The following is a 20,379-nucleotide window of genomic DNA, read 5'->3' as shown; positions in this document are numbered from 1 at the left end:
GGACCGGGCCATCGGTGTGGCAGAAGCAGAGATCACAGCAGCGGTTTTACATGGGAAACAGCCCATTTTGGTGGAAGGGATTCCATCAGGTCTGCCCCTCTGGCTGTTTTTCTAAGATGTAATCCTTGCTAGAGAAACGGAGAGTATCTTTGATGGTTTTGGGGTGTGGGACTAGGATATGGCCTGATGGCTTCTATCTGGAATAAAAGCCAGCCAAAATCCCTGGGGAATGAGTGTGTTGTGGGGGAGCGTCCCTGGCCAGGAGGCACCAGCACTCGGCGCTTACTGAGAGTGGAGAACAGCCAGAGCAGGGAGTGAGTCAATCACTTGGATTTCTAGAGGGGCAAGATAGAAATTACTGAGCAATTATAAGAGATAGCAGATGACAAATAGAAATGCCTTTCTCTTAATTTTTCAGCAGATGATCTCATTTTACACCAGATCCTCAGCTGCTGCAGATCAGACTACTCCCTTGAAGCCTGTGCTGATTTGCACCTGCTACGGATCTGGCAGTGACATGCTTGATTTTAAAAAGAAAATAATTGTGGTTGTAGTGTAAAATCAGCTTAGTTTTGGATTAGAGAAGCTTTCAGCATTTCAGTCACTCTAGAGGTTGCATGCACCACATGTTTGTGAAGTTACAGACTGGCACACACAAACTTCTTTCTTGTCTTTCAGGTGAATTCGTATGTTCATCTGCTTCAGTGACTGGTTTGGAATATTCTCAGGCTTCTCCCTAAGTGTTTTTCTGCGTTACTTATTTTCAAAGCAGTGGTTTTAAAAAGAATTCTTACCAGACCCATTTGGCCCCATACCCTGTCCTAGAGTTCAGCTCATTCAGTCGCATCCTGTGGTATCAGGCAGGAATATGAATGTCATGAAACCTTGGATGCTGTTGTCTAATTAATCTGCAGTTTAAATACTGCCAAAAGAGAATATTTCTTCCCCAGGTCAACCCCCCTGCAAAACTCAGTTTGTTAGCTGGTGCTAGGAATGCAATATCTGCCCCTGTATTCTGTGGTCTCGAGGAAATGTTTTTTCTTTCCTTTCTCTTTGCCTTTCATCCCCTACCATTATTTTTTTTCCAACATGCAGCTGAAAAACCAAAGATGCTGCTGTTGACATCACATCATGCATTGCCAGGGTGCAGGCGTATCCATAGACTGTATATAGCAAGTGCATCATGCCGAAGGTTACTTACAACATCCCTGTAATGCAGCTGATTTACATTGGCCCAGGGGAAGAGGTGAACTGGAATCATGAGGAGGCTCTTAACCACATCTCCTTCAAGGCAGAGCAAAATATCCATACCATCTGATAGGAGAGAGTTGGTTCGGCTCCCCTTGCTTTTTTAAGAAGGCAGAAACAATACACTGCATATTTACATAGAATCCCCTTAAGGACATCTGTCATGCTTGAGATTAAACTGAATGTCTCTCCCCGGTTTAATGTTATGCCTTCAGGCAGTCTAAGCCCAATAGATTTAGTTACTCTGCTCCAGATCCCAGATTACTAACACAGGCAGGTTTTTTCCTTGCCCTTTATTCCAGAAGCATAGAACCTTTGCTTGTAAATTACTGTCTTTGTGTGGGTTTTCTAGGCCACTTCCACTTACTTTTTGGAGCCTGGCCCTACACTGGATTTGTGGTTAGTGTTTTTTACATTAACTTCTAGCAACCGCACTTTCCTCGCTTCTATCTCCATATGGTGCATTACGCAAGTTATTCAACTGATTTCCTTCCCTTCATTGTGGGACACATCACAGAAGCTACATTTCCATCCATCACCTTTTATCCAGAAGAAGTTTGCATTGCCTTTAGGACTCGAACTCCAACTGCCACTAAGAAAACTGGCCAAAGAGCAGAGAGGAAAACAATTATTCGAATGTTATTATGCTGACTTCTAAAAACAAGTTGACTTTCCTTATTCGGGGAATTACTCACTTTTGCTCTGCTGCTACAGCTGAGTCTAGATATGTGCTGTCTGCAGCAGGGAATCGTTCTGTTCTGCCTGCTTCCTCGCTTGTTTGCTCACTCTGTGTGGCCTGAATCATAGCTCGGGAAGCTTAGCCACAGCGGCATCCGAAAATACATATTAATTTGTGGAGGAAGAGAAGATTCATTTGAAGGAGGAAGCTGCAGTGGTTTCCTCAGTGGAGGCACCACTTGGCCAGTTGACTTTGCAGCCACAGACATGTCTCCATTAACGTAATCGAAGGAAAACAAACAACAGATATTTTGGACACCTTCTGCAGGATGAAGTTTCTGACTCTCCATTTTCACCAGTCAGTTGCAAACAATGAGCCAGAATTGAACAGTAACTGCCACCGATGTCAAAATTCCCTCTGGCTTGAACAGGAGAAGGTTTTTATCAGGAGCCTGTTGGCAGGTGATTCACAAAGGAAGCGAAGGATTAACTCCTTCAAGGGACTGTTTATCAAGCCAGCTTTACTCACTAGATGTAAAGTTCAGTATTCTGCCAGCAACTTTCATATTTGTGAGCTGAATGTCCCATCTTGTGGCAACTCCTGCATTCTACAATGTTCAATTTGCCCATGTATCCTTAAGGCAATCCCAAAAAGTGAGGGAAGCATGAATCCTCCTCTCTCTCGCCGTTTATTCTTGATGGTTTTAGGATTCTGTTTAGTTGCGGATGTCATGTATTATTTTGCAGTTTCCACGCACGTTGCTGTGTCTACAAGTCTTAGATCAGGCTCCACAAGTCTTAGATCAGGCTCACCCAGTTAATCCTTTGACTTCAGTCATTAGTAACGACAGATGAACATGTCTCATAACGTGTCTTCCAAGATATTTCCAAATGAGCAGCCCATGGTCGGTGTTACGGCTCTGCCACATATACTGTCATTCTTTCCCCTGCTGTCTGGTTATACTATGAAACTTGAACCTCATCAGGCGAGCGTAGAATTTGCTAGGGGACTTAAAACACCTCGTTAGCTATATAAGGGCTTTCAAGGCTCTTAACAGATTTCTCCATTAAACTCATAAATTTCTCCATAAATTCCATTTTATATTTGAATCCTAGTCAGTACCACCAACTGTGGCATCATCAAGGAATAAATTAAGGCTGTTAGGAGGCTCTCCTTGCCAGTGCTTCGTATTAAAGCTCAGCTGAACTGGCTTGCAGTAGGGTAGGTGTCTGTATGCACGTCTCCGTGCAGCACCTCCAGAGCCCCTCTTCTGCATTCTGGCCACACTTCAAGGAGGGTTGTTGTATTCTGTCTCTCCAGTTTTCCCCGCACATCCAAAGGGCCCTCTCCTCCCACCTCTTTCCAGTGCAGTGCTGCTGTGTGGCTGATTATACTTCTACCCAAAGTGTATATACATTAGCTTTAAAACGGTTAAACTATATTGGATTTGTGTTAAAATAAAAAAGCAGCAACAAAGTTATGTGTGATGACTCTTCATGGATGAGCAATGTTCTGGCACTCTGGCAATGTGTGCGTTGCAGCCCAGAAGGCAAATTGTATCCTGGGCTGCATCAAAAGCAGCGTGGCCAGCAGGTCAGGGAGGTGATTCTGCCCCTCTGCTCTGCTCTGGTGAGACCCACCTGGAGTCCTGTGTCCAGCTCTGGTTCCTCAGCACAGGACAGACATGGACCTGTTGGAGAGGGGCCAGAGGAGCCACAGAAATGATCAGAGGCTGGAACAGCTCTGCTGGGAGGACAGGCTGAGAGAGCTGGGGTTGTTCAGCCTGGAGAAGAAAAGGCTCCGGGGAGACCTTATTGTGTCCATACTTAAAAGGGGCCTATAAGACACATGGGGACAGACTTTTTAGCAGGGCCTGTTGTGACAGGACAAGGAGTGATGGTTCTAAACTAAAGGAGTGGAGATTCAGGCCAGACATGAGGAAGAAATTTTTCACACTGAGGGTGGTGAAACACAGGCCCAGGTTGCCCAGAGAGGTGGTGGATGCCCCATCCCTGAAGACATCCCAGGCCAGGCTGGACGGGGCTCTGAGCAACCTGATCTGGTGAAGATGTCCCTGCTCATGGCAGGAGTGGCACTGGATGAGCTTTGAAGGTCCCTTCCAACCCAAACTATTCTATGGTTCTATGACCTGTGACTCAATAGCCAGCCTAGAACATAAGAGTGGCCATACTCAGCAGGAGTTTCCCCAGTGCAGAGACCAGGGCAAAGTCTGCAGTGATGAAAATGCTTTCCACAGGGTCTGTGCCAGAGTTATCTGGGCTATTGCCTCAGTGAAGGTTGTAATCCTGCATAAAGGATGAACAGAGCAGAATCACCCCGTGTCTGTGTGTCATTTACCTGGTGGGTCCTTCTCTGTATGAGCTGTGCGTCAGCTAGAAGTCCAAACAGACACAGCTCCCTTTCACTTCTCAGCTGCTCATATGTAGTACAGAAGCTAAGTTTAATATTTGAAGCAAGAAGGAAGCAGAAAAACAGGAGTAAGAAGAGTGGTGTCTCACTTACAAGTGTCGCTCAGGGAAAGAATGGGGTATCTAAAAGATGTGTATGAGAATGGCCGTACTCAGCCCCTGCATCTTTTGCAGTCTGTTTTTTGGGTATACATAAACTTTTAAAATATTCAGATCATACTGTAGCAAAGAGTTACACTGTTCAGCTAAACCATCATGGCATGGACGCTTCTTGGTGTGCGGGCCACCTCTGGGGGATCTCTGGGGCTTTTTTGAGGGCTGTGGCTCCATGGTACCCACACTACGCAGTTTTGACCAAGGGACATCGTCCGACTCAAAAGAGCCTAGCCTTGAGAACAAAGTTAAGCTCTTTTAAATTAATGACTGGAAACGCTGAGACATTCAGATAAGAGGTTCAAAACTGCAGAGCTGTAACAAGAGGTCTTGATAACTGAAGAGGAATAACTCAGGGGTCCTGAATTCAGACTAATGCAAACATGGTGCCACATCAGAACTGAGCTGTGTAAGTACCTTGTGGAGGTGGGCTGACTCTCACCAAACCCACTTCTATAAACTCTAGAATTTTTTTCCATGTGACATAAAAAGATATATGCAGTAGGTCAAGGAGGTAAAGAAAAAACCTTCAAGGGTTAGATCCTGCATCTAAACTCAGCCTATAGGAACAGTTTCCATAACCAAAGCTGTGACTGGGCCATCAAGCTGGCCCTGCATAAATAATCCAGTTCGAATTATAAAGACATATTATTACATTCTGTGGAAATATCATATAGAGAATATGAACCCAAGAGCAGTCCTAGAGGTTGCAAGTTTCACAGTTAGATGTTTTCTTGCTCTAAAGTTCTTGAGAGAATTAGTCAAAAAGCAGAAAGGACCTGGCTTTGAATTAAACTCTGTAGCTCTTGAAATCTCTATAGTGCTTTCATTGCTGTTTTTTTCTTCATTTACTCTAAGGCTTTTTAATTTGAGAGACATTTAAATATACCAAAGAAGCGCCTTTTCCAAATCCCAATAGCTGCTTTTAAAGCCCATTAATCAATGGCAAAGGTGTGCTGAGCACATGCTTAATGTGAGGGGTCCGGATCACCGCTCGGTGCAAATCTGCAGAACTTCTGTGAGTCGGGAACGCTGCAGATTTGCACCAGCTGGGAGTGCAGACTTGCATTTCCACCAGAACATATGCTAACACTGGCACAGAATTTAAGCCCAGATAGTGAGCTGCTTACTCACAAGGATGAACAGCTACTCTTGAGCAGTTAAATTGACTTCACTGGGCCTGTTATGTGAAGAACTCCTTACTGCAGAGAATACAGGTTTCACAATGCAGCCCTTAATTTCTATCCTGTAAATAGCTGCTGGTGGGTTTGTTCAGTGCTGTGAATGATCTTCGTTTTACAGTGGATGGCCAGAGCGGATGATGAGATCTGAGACTAAAGGGATCGATACCTGCTAACGCAAAGAGAGAAAGAAAAAATCCTTCACCAGAATTGCTTTACCACCTTCTAAAGAGAAGGTCCTTGAGCTACAAAGCAGCAAAAGCAGATACGTGGTTCTGTTTTGCCAAGCCATCAAACATTATAAAAATCTGTTATACAAACATTTGAATCTGGTGACATTTGATTGCAGCGCTGTGTGGGCAGCCTGGTTTACAGCAGAGATTTCTAAACAGGCAATCCAGTTTTCCAGGTAATTAAAAATGTTTGCACAGGCTAGTAGATTTATCTTTTGAAACCATTTTAGTGCTAGTGCTCTCTAGAGTGGTATCAGTTGACACAGTGCATAATATAGAAGAGACTAATTGCTGCATGATTTCTAATTTTTCTGCAGTCATGTAAATGAGCTGAAGTCTGCACAGGTGGAGCCTATTAGAGTGAATGATTTTGCTCTCATGTTGTTATCTTCATTTGCTGTTGTCTTATCAACTCAAAGTAGGAAATCTGCTGTCATGAAAAGCAGGCAAGGGAACAATGTCTGACTGAAAAGTCTTGTTTCATTATTTTTTAATTCATATAGTACTACCTGCCTAATGCAGTTTTCTGATTACCATGCTAGGCAGCCAGTAATGCAGTTTTATTCAAATAAGGGAAGCAGTGCTTTAATTTAAGCTAAGAAATCATCCACATTTCTTACCAGGCAACAAGGATTGTGATTCAATAATACATGAATTTAATAATGCATAATGGTAGACTTTGCAGGTACTAAATAGCAATATCAGAATGAATTAGTATGCTGTGTTATTCTACAGGAGTCCATCTCCTTTGCGCATGTGCTCTTTCTCTGTCTCTGCTTTGCTCTTCCTTGAGCTATTTCACTCTCTAAGAGGTGGGATAAACAAATTAAGTTTCAGTTCTAGAAACAGATTATTATAGATCTCCTAAACCCCTTTTTGGCTGCAGAGGGATACCTTGTCATGCACTGTGTCCCGTGGTTTGTAGTAACCCAAACTGCAGCAAGCAGGGGAGGCAGCAACACCATTACCCATCAGGGAAGTTCTGAGGAGCACTGGGCAGTAAGGGACGCGGAGGTCAGCAAGCGTGATCCATTGCTGTCATCCTGGAAACACTTTATTCTGTGACTCCGTCTTCAAGTCAGCTGGCCATGGCTCCTCTTAGAGGGTCATCACGAGATATAAATGCTCTGCTAGTTACAAGTTCGGTGCTTGTTCCAAACCTAAGTAAAATTATAGCTTTGTATTGTCATTATCTGTTAATATGAGACAGTTTTACATGTGTGTTTCAGATAGCAACCACACATCTATTGTGCGGTGACATTCTGTAGCTGTACTCAAACTAACTTAAATTGATCTGCCTTGGGTATTTGTAATACTACATGCAGGTTGCATGAGCCCTTTTAAATCTCTAGATAATGGAGAGATGCAAGAAAATAAGACAATCTATATTTACATCATCTAACTAATGTTGCTAATTTGGGAGACTAATCCCTCATGGCTTCTTTCTCTGTTCTTTACCATCTGAAGCTGGCAGGGCTTTTTCCTTGTCATGGTTATCCGTGGGCTGCTAGGAAAAAGTGTAGGTGCTTGGCCTTCACCTCCATCAGGTATGGTTTCCATTGTGCTAGCCATTCAAATAGTACTCCTGAGCATTTGCTCTCTTCTGCTCCTTAAGAAAAGGAGGCAAAAATCCTGGTCAAAATACAAAATGAGGGTGTAGCTTCTTGTTCTGATTTTCCTTGTGGCCTACAGCTTCCTCACAAGGGGAGGAGGAGGGGCAGGTGCTGATCTCTTCTCTCTGATACCAGTGATAGAACCCAAGGGAATGGCAGGAAGATGTGCCAGGGGAGGTTCAGGTTGGACATTAGGAAAAGGTTCTTCACCCAGAGGGTGCTGGAGCACTGGAACAGGCTCCCCAGGGAGGTGTCACAGCCCCAAGCCTGGCAGTGTTCAAGAAGAGACCGGACAACACCCTCAGACTCATGGTGTGAACTGTAGGGTTGTCCTGTGCAGGGACAGGAGTTGGACTTGATGGTCCTTGTGGGTCCCTTCCAACTTAGGACATTCTATTATTCCTTTTTTGTGATTCTTGATTTCATGTACCTTCCTCAGAAGATGTTGCCCCCAGTCCCTCACATCTCAGAATGACTCTGTCTCACCATGGTCACCTCTTCGGAAAGGATTGGTTTTGCATTATTTTGTATTTCTTTGACATTCTTCAGTTCAGTGAGTCCTGCATTCCAGCATATTTGCTGGCTTCATTGGTAGCTGTGTTTGTTTTAGTTGAAAGGGATGTTGTCACCACAGTCAACATGAGCACCCAGATGTAAATCGAGAGAGCCCGCTGCTTGAGAAGAGAGAGTTTTCTATAAAAGCGTGTGAGCAACTACAGAGCGAGGAGGAAAAACAAAAAGAAAATCATGGGCCTGATTCTACTCTCACCAAAAGGGTATGTAGATCTCAGTCAGTTTCCATTCTGCAGCCCTCAAAAATGTTCCCTCAGTACAATCCTGTTGATTTCAATAGAATTATTCCTGATTCACACTGTCCTCATATGTTTATAATAAAAATTCTTACCAGCGCCATTAATACCCTGCAGATTATTCAAACTGAAAGAATTTTTCAGAACAAATTCGGCTTTCATCATTTATGCTCTTTGTACACTCCTTGCATTTCACTCATCACAAACAATAAAATCTTACTGATCGGTTTCACTTTTATTTACAATCCAATTAATTCCCTGGCACAATGACATCCTATTTAGGTTCATGACATTGGAGTGAATTGGTCTGAATTTTTTTTAAGCAACTTATTCCACTGCATTTTTTTAAGTCGATGGTGTCCCTTTATTGGCAGTTTAGGAAATAAAACATTTGTATTCCTTAATAGTGTTCCTCCTAATTCTAAAATGCCCCTGGGAAGGCTGTGATTAACTGTACTACATTCAAATGTAGAATGATCTAATTACTGTTTCTGTACCAAGAACTTCCAGAAGACAGGATTATGTTCTTTTTAGCTCCTTTGTGTTTGGAGAGTGATTATACATAATATCTGTGTGTACATGCTACATATATATATGTGTAGGGATGAGTGCACACATACAGCAGATACGTGGGGTTTTTTAAGCACTAGCAAATACGAAATTTTGTTCCTTTTACATTTAGGCTGTTTTGCTTATATTAGTTTTCTTTTCAGCAACAAATTATGCTCATCCTCTGTGGACAGAAGGTCACTTAAAGTTGTAAAATAGATCTCGTCTGGCATTGTCCTGTTCAATAAACTTCTTGTTCCATTGTGGAATCTGTGGGAGCCTTCTCCAGGGACAAAACCAGAATGTGGAATTCATTACATATTGCCCAGTGCCCCATGTGGAGCGCTCATCTGGATTCCTTCGACACAAAAACGTGCTTTATGCCATTGCAGGGGCTTTTGAGAATTTTGAAGTAAATCCAGCTCAGAGCTGGTATATCAATGGCAAATCCTCTTAGCTCTGGTTACAGGAGATCAGGATGTTATTTCAGCATTCATATTTGGGAGCTGTTCCATTAACACCTACAACAGTAGATGAGGATATATATTTGGCTGCTGTTTAGGAGGATCTGTTTGATGACTTATCCTGAAGACAGGGATTCCAATTCTGTTCTTACTTGTACCTCTGTATCTCCATGGAGTTTGCTAGTTTAATATTTCTAGCATAGCATCATCTCTCTGCCAAGGTAAGGACACTTAGCTCAAAGGAGACATTTGGTATCTTAAATCATCAACTTTGTATCCTGTTAACACATCCATATCCCTAAAATGTTTTCAGTCAGAGGTGCAGTCTTTAGAGGTGGATTTACTGCAGAGACTCATCCTGCTTGGTGGCACCATGCAGTGATGTGTGGCCTCTTCCTTCACTTCCACCTTAGCTGGTGGCCTGCTGATGGAAGAAGGTAGAGGGTCAGGCCAAGAAGTCATTTTTCTAGAACACCATTCACAGGGGAAGATGTGAGGAGGATTTCCAGGCCACCGTTCCTTCCTGTAGGAAGAAATAATGTTTTGTGGAGTGTTTGTAGGGTGTCCTGTAAGCAAAGAGCTGCTCACCCACCGTTGGATTTGGAGAGGTGGGTACTGGAGCTTGGAAACCACTAAGAAACTGAATGGTACAAATGACATAAACACAGACGTAGGTGGGCTGAGCAGCAAATGGAGAATAAATGGACCCAGAGAGGTGTTATTTTTCTGGCAAGCCCTAGTTAGAGGGCTGTCCAAGCTGGATTATGACAGTGCTGGAAATGACATTACGTATTTTCTCTTGGAGCATTTGTCAGACAACTTTCCAGGGGTTATAATTGTAACTCAGGAATGAGCTTCACAGCAAATTTAGCAGATTAGCACCTATCAACTTCTAATTATTTCCCACTGTCCAAGCGTCCTGCATCAGCTCATTTAAAAGCCTTGAAGGGCATAGAAATTTCTGCTGGTGAATGCAAAGCTGGCTCACTGGTGGGGTGCGAGTTCTGCTAGCCCATTTCTTGCTTTGGGTTTGTGCTGGTTTTTTGAAAGATCCATGTTCTAGATGGCTGCAGAGAAGAGAGGTACTTCTGTCTGTCCAAGCCTGTTGTGGTGTGTAGTGAAGGAAAAGGGTTTTGCCAGGGTGATATTTACTCCAGAGGTAACAGTGTTAGTCATAGAGCAGAAGTGGTGATAGGGAATTAATGCTGTGTGTGTGTGTGAGGAGACCTGCATGGTTAGCCATTTATATACTTTAAGCGCTTCTTAAATAAGGACATTTTCTTTCAAACACCAAACTCATATGTAATTACATTTAAACTGTTATTCTCTTGGCTTTCTTGATAAAAACTTCATGCTTTTTGTATCAGAAGTTCCCTAATAAGCTGATCTTCTGTCCTAATTTCCAGCTCATCCTTCTTTTTTAACCGTGAATCTTCTGATACTTGGTGTTCTGCATTTGCTTTTGTATTTCACTTGATCTCTCAATTCCTGGGGTCATGTATTCTAAGAAAATCCTCCCTTGAAGAGCTGGTCCTCGTGGCTGTGGAAAAGACTGTGAGAATTTGGCCATTAGAGTGTGTCACATCCATGCAGGCATATTAAAGGGTTTTAAAGTAGATTATTTTTAGTATATCACTCTTTCTCAGCTTGTCTCATGATTTCTGTGTGACTGTCCTATGATTCTGCGATGCAGGAGACTGGCAGTCTTGGTTTCTTGTGTGTATGGTTGGGGGACGTGTTCTTTTTGTAAACTTGGGTTTTTTTTATCTTTTGGTTTGGATGTGGTACCTTATTTTTGGATTCAGTCAGCACCTTGTTATTTTTCCTTAAGTTTAACCTTAATTTGTTTAATTTGCTCAACAGTTCAGGGTACTTTGTAGGGGTTGGCCCACAGTACTCGTTCTTCAGGGGAAAGAACCCATCCCAAGAGCTTGTGTATGTAATTTCTTCAACAGAGCCTGGAAGTTTTCACTTAATTGCCTGGACACACGGGTAAAATCCAATCTCAGCCGTTGGCCATTCTCTACTTTTCACCATGACTCTGAGTGAGGTACCGGCAACTTTGTAAAGCCATCATCCTCCTTTCCTGATGCTGTGAAGATGTGGTACCTCTACGTGACTCTGCTACTTGCACTTCTGTCCTGAGCCTACGCTGCAGGTTAGGGCAGTGTTGTGGGATGTGATCACATTTGCTACCCTGGCCTTACGCTTTTCCACTTTTGTAGCTATTACTGGAGACAGGAGCAGTAGAAGAGTCCAGACTTGCCATTCCTACAACCTGATCAGGCTACCACTGGGGAGTGTTAAACCCTCGTTGTTGACTAAGAGGAACAGTTTGAGCTGGACAATTCCTTAAATCATGAGTTTAAAGCCGGGCAGAGGTTCTGCCAGGTATTTGATCCTGATGGTGTTCATTAAAAGAGAGAAGATGTGGTTGTTCCCATGGGTGAGGATGCAACTCCCATAGGAAGGTGTGTTCCGTGTCTGCAGCCATAGGGTGTCAGTGGGTGCCTTGAGCTCTGGTGATGGTATGGAAGACTCCCAGCCACCTCCTAATGAGCATTCCTCTACTTTGCTTCCCACCAGATGAGAATACAGGGACCAGGGGGCTGCTCTTCCTATTTTCCTGGGCAAAGCCCTTCATTAAAATTTGCATGAGGGTAGCCCTTGAGTTTCTACAGAGTCCATGGCAGGACTTTTAGTTAACAAGACCTCTCTCGCAGTCCAGCAAAGGACGATGAATCTTAAAACATTGATCATTTTGAACAGAGTTAAGCACAAAATGGTTTGAAGGTTTCTATTTTTATGTTCTAAAGGAGATTAATCAATGTCCTTAAAATGCAAAGGGTTATTTCATTGAGCTTTCAAAGTCACAGTTACCATGAATTGTGTTTATTACAGTAGGGCCTTCAAGGTCAACACAAATGTCTGTCACTACATAAACATGGAGCTGTAGGTGGCTGTAGTCTCAGATCTTCCAGTGGGAACAGAAGAGGGGAGCACATTCAGGGTGGGGAGAAGATGCCCTGGTGGAACAGCATGAGGTTCTCAAACATCACATTAATTCCCCGGTGTAGATTTTGTGAAAAGGAGGTCAGTTCATCTACAAGGGAAAAACAAATAGAGGAGGGGGCAGCAGAAGGGAAGGTGTAAAATGGAGGTGAAGAGAGGCTGCAGTCATACAGCTTTGGGGAGGGGAAGGCTCGTCACAGTTGGAGGATGTTTCAGTGTGTCCAGAACCTTCTGTTTTGGCCATGTCTACAGTTGCTCTGTGAGGTTTCTTCTCTGGATTTAGCCCTCTGTGGGAGGGAGGCCCCATCTGGAGCTTGTTGGGTTTGGAGGGCAGCAGCTGTCTCTGGCACTTTCTGAATCCATGGGGAAGAGGAGGCAAATGGCTGATCATGGTCTTGGTATTTCTTTTCCTCTCCAAACTCCACTCGTTTCCTCTACTGTATCTTGTGCTGCTTCTGGTAATTCTCTCACTTGCTTCCATTAGCATCTTGGCAGCATACGGTGGGGCTGAAATGGCATGATCAGGAGCTACAGCTTCTCAGTTGTACCACAGGCACACCAGGAGTGTGTTCTGGAGCACCTTTAATTCAGGATAAAGCACTCCAGAAGAAGGAAGAAACAAAGCATTATAAAATCAACGTTAGCAATCTTTTTAAAGGACAAAGTTGTACAAGGTCTGAGTGACAAGATTCCTTCTTACTATACAAGTCTCCATTTTATAATTTGATCTCCAGATGGCTGTGATTATTTTCAATCTGGGAAAAGTATATTAATGAAGAATTTTTTTTTTAATTGCATGTGGTATGATTTCTCTTTGTAATTGAAGCTATCAATTTTTCTTCATTTTGTTCGAAGATAAATTCACAAGGGAATCACAGACCCTTCCTGCCAGACAGGATTGATGTTGTCTTCTCAGCTTGTCAGCTGCATCATTTTGAAATGCAGGGTGACTTTTTCCGTCCAACAACCAAGTAGAGAGGAGAAAGACTTGCTGAAACTGGTTGGAGGCATAAACTCTATAGTGGGAGAATTATAGATCCCATGAGAAGAGAACTCTCTTGTACTGTATAGAAATGTTTGCAGCAAAGGGAAAACCATGAATTCTGGTGCAAGGAGGCAGATGCCGGGCCAGCAGAGACTCTTCTCTAACCTGATATTGAGGGAGTGGAAGCTGTGGGAAGGGGGCTGGCTTGTTTCAGTGGGAGGGTACAAAAAAGCCCACCTAATGATTCCAAATCTAGAAATTATTTTCTTTGTGAATAAAGTAGCTCATCTCTTGGCTGCTTTGAGGCACGGCAGGCCCCATGCCTGGTTCTCACTGCTGCAACTCTTTATGTTTTCCCGAATTTGTTGTGGCTTGCACACAGCGCGTTCTTCAGCCAGCACCCTCAACACAGGGCGGTGACACAAATAAAATCTTTCTTAGTGAGGAAAGTCTGTATCACAACATGTCACTGTTGTATCTAGGAGAAATTAGGGAAAGACGTGTTTTTTTGTTTTTATCATGTTTTGTCATTTTAGGTGGAAGAAAAGTCATGTTAACCACATATTCATTTCGTAAGTGATAATGATGGAGACTTTAAACATGCCGTTAAAAACTTCTCCTTGGTTGTGGTTTTCCCTTGAGACAATTACTTTCTGATTAGGCTAAATTCCATAGCGCCCCATTTACTCTTTCACAGAATCATGGAATGTTAGGGGTTGGAAGGGACCTCAAAAGCTCATCCAGTCCAATCCCTCTGCCGGAGCAGGAACACCCAGATGAGGTTACACAGGAAGGTGTCCAGGTGGGTTTGAATGTCTCCAGAGTTGGAGGCTCCACAACCTCCCTGGGCAGCCTGTTCCAGGCTCTGTCACCCTCACTGAGAAGACATTTCTTCTCATATTTAAGTGTAACCTCTTGTGTTCCAGTTTGAACACATTTCCCCTTGTCTTACCACTGATTGTCACCGAGAAGAGCCTGGCTCCATCCTCCTGACGCTCACCCTTTATATATTTGTAAACATTAATGAGGTCACCCCTCAGTCTCCTCTTCTCCACACTAGAGACCCAGTTGTTTGTCAGGACAGCTTCAGCAGCAGCAGTTAGGGAGATCAGGTTTTTGTTTGGTTGTTTTTTATTGTGTCAGAGCTCTTTTGCAAAAACTGCATCTCTCTGAATCTAGAGGGCTGCATTTTTTGCTCTGGCCATCCTATTTAGCCCAAGCTTTAAATTGAGCACAGCTTCTGAAGGATGCTTCAGCCATTGCAATCCAAGCCTGGATGGGGAGGAGCTGTAAACAACAAGAGCTTGGGCTCTTGTTGCTGTGTGCTGGTACAGGTGAAAGAGCACGCATAAAAATTTGAAGTTCGCTCAAAACCTGTTTATTTGACCTGCTCCCAGGATTAGTGCTTGAGATAATAAGATTTAACTTCTGTGAGCCGCTGTCAGGTAGTGTTTGTTGCTACAACGCTGAAGTGACTCATGGGGAAAGGTAGTTTCTGGGTTTTGCAGGAGGGAATCCAGCCTGTCCTGCAGGTCTGCAAGTCATCAGGAGCAGTTACCGTGCCGGTCCAGGAGCCGAAAGGTTTAGTTCCTCAACGTGGAAACACATGGCTGCTCTTGCAGTGGCAATGAATCTGCCCAGAAATGTAACAGCGCGCAAGACGAGTAACTTAGATTATATTGTTCAAGAGTGGAACAAATTAATTAGGCTAAATGGAGTCTTTGGCTGTCATGACTCCAGTGAGAAAATTCACAGGAGATGAGCTGCCTTTTTCTAACAGCTTTCCTCCTCCTGCCCACATGGACTGCGGCTTTTTATACCTTTTTTTTTACTCTTTGCCTCTTCATTCGAGTCTCTGTCCCCAGCTGCAAGGACTGAGGGACTTCTGCTCTGCCCTGGATAAGGGACTCATACCCAGAGGTGAGGAGGAGGAGATGCCCTTCCAGCCCCACTGACTGCTCATAGAGTCACAGTCTCTCCTCCCCATTGAACTTAATCCCGCTTTTGAACTCTCTTCAAGCTGTTCTTGCTGTGCTGCAAGCATCCTGATACGGGGTGCTGTGCACCACAGGGAAGATTTAAATCTCCTCCTCGCTCCTTGGGCACACAGTGCATCCTCCTGGTTCTAGAGTCCGTCTGCCTCATCACGCCGCTGCAGTGAGGTGGATGCCACAGACAACCTGCGAATACTGCGTTCACCAAAGGGAGAAAGACCCTCTTAGCTGCTGTCAGGAGCAGAGCTGCATTTCCTTGCTTTGCTGACTATGATTTTGATGAGTTCCTCATGTTAAATTGCCAGGTTGTTGGAGGGGTTTTTGTTGTGTCAATTTTTTTCAGTTTTATTTTTATTTTATTTTTAAGTTTCTGACTCTTTTGAGAACAGGAATGCATCAAGGGAAGATGAAGGATGTGAGGAAGTAGCGCCATTGAGATTAAAGGGACCAAATTTTACCAGCAATCACAGCAAATATCTGACTTGCTTAAGTGAAGCCAATTACTGTATTATTGCCTCCTTTTGCACTATGCACAGTAGGGATGTCACTGGATAATGGTTTGCATGTAGAGTTAATCACTTTGATGCATTTCTGACTGATCCCAGCAAATTATGTTTTGGTTCCACTATATTAAACACAAGAGCAGGGGATTATCATTAATAAATCTAAGGCACAGCATGCATAAATCTTGAATAAATCAAATATCAATTACATAGGCAGTATCTGCTGACATCTGCTTTCATCAAATAATATATTTGAAATAGATTTTATTCCACTTTGTCGGAGTCAAAGGAATGTTATACTGGTGTGCAAAGACCCTTACTCCAAAGAGTTGGGTTATATAGGCATGCTATTGCTTGCTGAGCACATAAAACAGCCTCTTTTTTTTCTTATTGCCTTTCATTTTTGTACATAAATAGCACATTGGTTTCATAGAGTAGTTCACATGGTAAACAGAGGACTTGTATCTTTTGGGAGAAGCTCTTCCATGTATGCGTTGCTAAATTTCTGTATTGAAGTGTTTTATCAAGGTTGCTTTTGATGAGGCTGCCGTGTATTCGCAACCTTTTCAGGTGAAGGGTGGCTGGGTGGGGTGAATCCAGCCTGGGGTTTCCTGAGGATTGTGACAGGTGGAATGAAATTTAGTTAATGCCCGATTTCAGGGGAATTACAGAAAGGAAGGATTAGGTGTGGGCAGAGCCCAGGAGCCTGTGGGTGTTTGAAGGCCTGTGGGCAGGGTGCGTATTTCTCTCCCTGTCAGGGACACGTGGGGTGTCCCTCTGGCTTGTGGGAACACGCAAAGCCAGAGTTTAGCGCGGTGGTGAGTCCTTTTCCTAGCCAGGCGAAGTAAGGAATATGGTGTTGGCATATCAGTGCAGTGTCCTCAGATACTTTGGCTCCTCCTTTACTCTCCTTTCCATGTTTACCAGCTCTCTCTTCATCTCATTTCCAGATCAATGGAGATTGGTGCTGACTCTGAGCACCCCACAGAATGAGAGCGTGCTCTCCCGCTGAAGGAAAAACAAGACAAAACTTGGAAGGTGTGCTCTGAGCACCTCCATTCCCAGCTGTGCTCGGCCCGCTGAAGTCCCGCGTCTGCCTTCGCTTCACAGAGGCACTTCAGAGGTTGGAAACGCTGCTCAGCGAGGTCTGTGGACCTGCAAGTTTCATTTCATGGGCTCTCTGGATAGCAAGCAATGCATCTGGAGACCTTGGCGACATACCAGACAACTTCTCCAGGGTTTTGTGTAATAAACTTACACACAGATGTTTTCAAATATGTGCATACACCATAATAAGTTTGAGTACACGTAGGTGGATTTAGTTTTCTAATGACAGTTGCACCATTTGTAAAGCGTGCTTGTTTGTGTGGTTATTTCTTTTCTGTGCGGGCATCTGCTGAGTGTGTTAATTCTGAGGAAATGTGCAGGTAACAAAATTATATTACGTAAACACCAAGCCAAAAGGAAGGCGATAGTTTTTCTCCTTGTTCTTTGGAAAGATCTGTCAGCCTCTAAATTGGTTATTTCAACAGCTATAAAAGTCCTTTAACTCACGCATTCACAGAAAGAGTTGGTATCCTATGGACTGAGGTATTTAACTAAAACTTGCTTTCTCTTGTGCATAGTCCTGACAGGCACTGGGAGCCACTGGTCCCGTTTGCAGCCAGTGCAAATCTTTATACCAATTCCAGCAATAACACCGGTGGGTCTGTGGATGGCACAGCACTCGGCATGTGGGAAGTGAAGCAGCGTATGTGTGAAGAATTCATAGGAGAACCCTCTCTTGGGAAATGTTTTGAAAATATCTGACACTTGATATAATCTACTGCATTCAAAATGCAAAAAAAAACCCCAGCTCTTTAGAAGTGTCTTTCTGAGCCCCAGGGATGTCCTCTGGCAGAGATGGTCCAGCTGTATTCGAAAAGGGAGGGATTCCACTGCAAGTAGGAAAAATAAATACAATAAAATAAAATAAACCTACACAAGTGCTGCTTTTGTTTTGATGGTAGGAATATTTAAGGTTTTCGGCAAGCACATCTCAGGCTCATATTCAAGTCTGATTCCTATCTTAAAAGAGAATAAATTAAAATATAAAGCTTTAAATTATCTACTCAGCTGCCTGGTGCAATTCCCATTGCTTTCTGTGGGTGTGAGACCTCTGCAATTGGAAGCAGGTTCTTTTTCCCCCTTGCAATTTAACAACTCCTATTACTGCTGTCAGGTGTTACGATACGAATCTGGGGGTGACAGTGCGGATTTGCAGTGGTGTAACCATGTATAATACTTAGTCTGTTGCAGGAGGAGCTGTAGTTCACTTGAAAATAGGTATGAGTTCAGCTTTTTTTTACATGCAGGGTTTCTTTTTAACAGCTTTAAAGAGAATTCTCAGCAAGAACTGGTTTGCAAAGCAGAGATCTGTCTGAGGAGGAGATCCAGAGTGCTATAACAGATGTTGCACTGACTCGAAGGCCTTTCTATAGGAAAACTGGACCTGGCCTATGCCACTCCAGAAGAGGATCTGGAGGGGCTTTCAGAAGAGGCAGAGGTCTTTGCTTTTGCTCTCACAGAGGTTTAAATCTTCTTGCTTTGATGTGGGTGTTGGTATGTGTGGCACCTTGTGTGTGCTGCAAGTACACGTGTGTACCTGTGCATGTGGAAGGGAAAAGCTGAGACCAGGGAGTGATTTCCCAGCCAGTGTTTGCAGCCCAGTCACTTTTCACAGAGACAAAATACAAGGAGAAGAGCATTTTATATTTGATTTTTATAGAGGCTGTTTTGTTTTGTTTTGTTTTCTGAGGAAGGCGTGTAAAGCATGAATTTTATCTGGCTGTATCACAACTGCCTTGCCCACAAATCAGAAAGGTCGCCTTTCACTTACATTTCATACATTTTCATTCTTTATTTTGCCAAAGTTTATTCTTTTTTATTTTGGTGGAGCCTCATCACCTGAGCGTGCTGCCACAGGCTACTAGTCTGGAAAGGATCTGAATCTCCTGTTAGTTATAATGTTAAAACATACAGGAGAGGCGGAGTGGAAGGGAAAGGTGAGGACAAGCACATAAGGTAGTTGCTGACCCCATTGACTGCTCACCCATTCGTAATATGGATGGTAGCAGCTGAAACCACCAGCAAGGAGAGCGTTGCCTACTGCTCCTGGCCTTCCTGTCTCTTGGACAGCCCATAACTGTTGGGGCACGGATAAGTAAATAAATAATAACTTGAGGAGATATTGAACATGGTGTTTCATACGGTCTGCCCTCCAGGCTGACCCCAGCTTCCCTGTCCCCGCGTCACCCCATGCAGCTCAAGGCCTTTGTGTGGGCTTGAGCTTCCCTTATCTGGCGAACTTCTGGGTCTACTACTGTGGCTTTCAAGGACGTGACAAAAGTAGCCCCCAGCTTGTCATGTGAGGTAGCTCAGTTTAAGGGGAAACGCTTCCCAAAATGAGCTTGTCCATAAGACTGTGTGGGATTTGGGTCAAAAGGAAAAGAAAACAAAATACAGAGGGTTTGTGTAAGATGCTGGGAGGTTGAAAATGCTGCTGTTTCCCTGACCTTGTTTCTTCTGCTGCTAGTTTAATTGCTATCTAGCAATTATTTAAAGTGGCTAGCAATGATAATGCAAGTATTTACAGTCATTAGCATCTTCTCATGTTGGAAAATAAGCCTATTGAATATTAAATTAAGTCAGACAGCTTAATTAATACCATCTCAGGGCTGTCCTAAAGAAATTTCCCTACTCTGCAGGTCTACATGGATGGCAGAGTACATACTCATAAACTAAACTGCAGGCTTTGAACCAAGCTGGCATGACATGTAACTGAAAGCAGTAAGATTTGTGTAGCGGAGACAGTTTGCAAGTTCTTCTGCAAGAATGAATGTGGCAGACTTCCCAGATCTTTTATATTTATTCATTTATATATACAGACACATATATAACCTGTCTTTTAGTTAATTAGCTAATGTTTGTAAAGTGCTTTGAGGATTAAGTGCTATATAAGTGCTAATTATCATTATTATTATTATTAGCTCTCAGTATGCCTTAATAGACAAGGTCAACCAAGAAAACGCTGAAGAACATCTGCTAATGAAGGCTGGGTAGACTGTTTGCTCCTCTTTTCTTTCCTCTCCATGAGAAAAAAAAAGATGGTATTAGGCAATAGGAAGGATTTCCTTAACGCTGCAGGTTGGTGAAACCTCGGGCCAGCTTACCTGGGAAGCCCAGTCTCATCCTTAAGAACAGGATAGACAAACCCACGTCAAGCAGGACCTATGTGTGGCTAGTCCTACCTCAAAGGACCAAAATGTGGCGAGCAGTTTCTCGAAGTCCCTTGCAGGCACAGGAGGTGGTGGCTTTCTTCTGCAGTCTGACAGTTTGATGCTTTCCTGGGTCCACACAACCCAAAATGTCAAACATACAAGGCAGGACATCACAAAATGTGTGGATGTTTCTGGCCCAGCTGGAAAACTCTCCACAGAGGTGCTGAGGTTTTACTTACAATCCTTTTAAGAACCATCTGACGAGGCT

The 20,379-nt window shown here is 43.5% G+C and overlaps 1 long non-coding RNA gene across 1 annotated transcript in view; it reads left to right on the top strand.

Annotated features, from left to right (window-relative positions):
• LOC139827500 (uncharacterized) overlaps window positions 1–17,876 on the top strand; it is a 326,600-nt gene extending 308,724 nt beyond the window's left edge. The window contains exon 11 of the long non-coding RNA XR_011738121.1: window positions 16,803–17,876. This is a non-coding gene — a long non-coding RNA (uncharacterized lncRNA). The remainder of the gene's footprint in view (window positions 1–16,802) is intronic.
• Window positions 17,877–20,379: the final 2,503 nt, after the last annotated feature.

This window comes from Patagioenas fasciata, chromosome 3 (genome assembly GCF_037038585.1).
Source record: "Patagioenas fasciata isolate bPatFas1 chromosome 3, bPatFas1.hap1, whole genome shotgun sequence".
Classification (NCBI taxonomy): Eukaryota; Metazoa; Chordata; class Aves; order Columbiformes; family Columbidae; genus Patagioenas; species Patagioenas fasciata.
The sequence above is the reverse complement of the archived record's forward strand: the minus strand, read 5'-3'. Positions and strand labels throughout refer to the sequence as shown.